The 2902-nt window shown below is 41.2% G+C and overlaps 1 non-coding gene across 1 annotated transcript; it reads right to left on the bottom strand.

Moving 5' to 3' along the window:
- Window positions 1-2503: 2503 nt before the first annotated feature.
- Trnaa-cgc lies at window positions 2504-2576 on the bottom strand. Its single transcript has one exon. It is a non-coding gene; the product is annotated as a tRNA-Ala (tRNA).
- Between the last annotated feature and the right edge of the window lie 326 nt (window positions 2577-2902).

Below are 2902 nucleotides of genomic sequence, written 5' to 3'. Positions count from 1 at the left end.
TTGTCCTTAGCGTAAGTTAGTTTAAATTAGTTTAATTAGTGTGTAAGCCTAGGGACCGATGACCTCAGCAGTTTGATCCGATAGTCCTTACCACAAATTTCCAAACAAAAGTTAGTAGGTGTGTTTCTACGTCTGAAAGATAACTACTACTAAAATTTCGCACCAGTTGCATAAGAGTGGCACTAGTAGCGCCACTATGAGCATATAAATCAGGTTTACTTTACATAAACGCTGTAAAGCTCTTGAGCGTTAGTTAAGTTTGAGACTGGACGGGGAGAGTTGATGTTAGTCAAGAATGCCTTTAAAGCGACAAAGACGCTGTTATCGACGCCTCACTGAGTTTGAACGAGGTCGTGTAATAAGACTACGAGAAGCTGGATTTTCTTCTGTGAAATTGGAGAAAGACTTAGTGAGAACGCAGTCACTGTACATGATAGCTGGCAGTGGAGGTGACGAGAACGTATGGCTACAAAAAGACCGGGCAGGGATGGCCACGAGGCATTATCGAGAGGAAACCATCGTGTTCGGCTTGTGTCTCTGCCACATCATACCGCTCCTACAAGCAGCAGTTGGCACCACAGGGACACAACGAACTGTGACAGATCGGTTACTTCAAGGACAGCTCCGAGCCGGACTCCCTGTAGCACGTATTCCACTGACCCCAAACTACTGCCATTTCGGACTTCGGTGGTGTCAAGCTGGACCACATTGGAGGGCATAGTAGATGTATGTTGTGTTTCCTGATGAGATCTGGTTAAGCACGGCGACAGTGATGGCCGTGTGTTACTTAAAAAGATGGGGCTAGTTGAGGGTTGCAACTAACTTGTCTGCATCCTAGACACACTGGACTTGCACCTAGAGTTATGGTCTGGGGTGCGATTTCTTATGACAGTGGGAGCACTCTCATGATTATCTCATGCACCTCGACTTCAAATTTGTACGTCAATCTAGTAATTGGACCTGTTATGCTGCCATTAATGAACAACATTCCAAGGGATATTTTCCAACTGTATAACGCTTCCCCATATATTGCTGTTGTAACCTAACACGCTCTACACACTGTCGACATGTTGCCTTGATCTGATCGATCACCAAACCTGTCTCCAAGCGATCACAAATGGAACATCACTGGACGACAAGTGTAGCATCATCCACAAACACCATTAACCGTCCGTATACTGGCCGACCAAGTGCTACACGTAAGGAATTCCATCCCACAAACTGACGTCTAGCACCTGTACAACACAATGCATTCGCGTTTGCATGCTGGCATTCAACATTCTGCTGGCTACATTGGTAATATTGATATACCAGCATTTCGCGTTTGTAATGGTTTTTCTAGCGCTTATATTAACCAGTGATCTTGCAATGTTAATCGCTTATGTTACCTAGAAAAAAGTATTCCAGAAATGTCATTTCTGTACGTTAATTATTTTTCGCTGTTGCTGTTTCTTCCGTCAATGTACTTTTTTTTTTACACTGTCACGTTCCCACGTCACGCCATCGTATGACTCAATAGTGAATAATATGTATTGAAATCGTGGGGTAAGGTACGTTACACTATTCTTTTAGGTTCAATTTATATGATATGTCTAATAAAAATTATTATTTATTATTATAGTACTGTTAGAAATTTAACACGAAAACCCTACTGCACTAACAGGACATAACGGACGCGAAATATTATTTTTTAGTTATATTTCAGTGAAAGTGGCCTCAGTAAAAAAATTTGCATTCGTACATGGTACGGTCTTACACTGGGCTCTGCCAAGAATCTATGTACGACGTACTTTCAATTTAGAATGTTTCAGTTTATTTTATACGTACGTAAAATTCAGTCATTATAAGAATAAATACCCTTTATTTGTTTCTAATGTGACCTATTCTGATAATTGCTTAATTCGAGACGCGTGAAGACACACGGTTTATAAAATAAAATAGTGATGAAGCCAGAAAATTATGTTAAATAACTTATGCGCTATACTAATTGGCCTTGCCCTTGATTAACAAGTCCTCCAATATTGTCTTAACCCATGAGTAGCGCTTTTCATCCCACTGCTGCCAGTCCATACAGAAAACAACTATAATTCTCATCTGCACTTTACAGTGGTTCTCCACTGATTGGCAGTACTTTGAGACAAAAGTAGATTTATGTAGTCATCTGACAAACTCGTGTGGCTTACACCCATTCTACAACCACAAACAGCAACAATAGTAAGGCGAAGTAATAATTAGAATTTTTCACAGTCACAAGTTTCAAACAACATCCAGAAAGTTTGTATCGACCTTTAATGGTTTATAATGATTCTGCCATACCAGCAATTTCGTAGTTGGTGGTGGTGGTTAGTGTTTAACGTCCCGTCGACAATGAGGTCATTAGAGACGGAGCACATGCTCGGGTTAGGGAAGGATCGGGAAGGAAATCGGCCGTGCCCTTTCAAAGGAACCATCCCGGCATTTGCCTGAAACGATTTAGGGAAATCACGGAAAACCTAAATCAGGATGGCTGGAGACGGGATTGAACCGTCGTCCTCCCGAATGCGAGTCCAGTGCGCTAACCACTGCGCCACCTCGCTCGGTAATTTCGTAGTTCATTGCGTGTTTTCATAGAACGTAGATGGAGCAGAATATCCTGTCACATGTGCGTACCGTCAGCTAAAGGGAGTCGAATAAAACAGCTGCACAACAAACAAGGAATTAATGATACCATTTGTGATACAGTAACAGATCAGGAAATTTAAATACCAAAAAATTACAACCATCGAGAGATTATTTGTACGGGATTCATTGTTCTGTACATCTAGAAGAATTTTGTGCTAAATTTGCAGGCATGGAGCACGTGATGAAATAGGTAGTATGAACAGTAAATTTTCTAAAAAAAATGGCTCTGAGCACTATGGGA

This window comes from Schistocerca piceifrons, chromosome X (genome assembly GCF_021461385.2).
Source record: "Schistocerca piceifrons isolate TAMUIC-IGC-003096 chromosome X, iqSchPice1.1, whole genome shotgun sequence".
Classification (NCBI taxonomy): domain Eukaryota; kingdom Metazoa; phylum Arthropoda; class Insecta; order Orthoptera; family Acrididae; genus Schistocerca; species Schistocerca piceifrons.
This window is presented reverse-complemented; position numbering and strand designations above follow the sequence as displayed.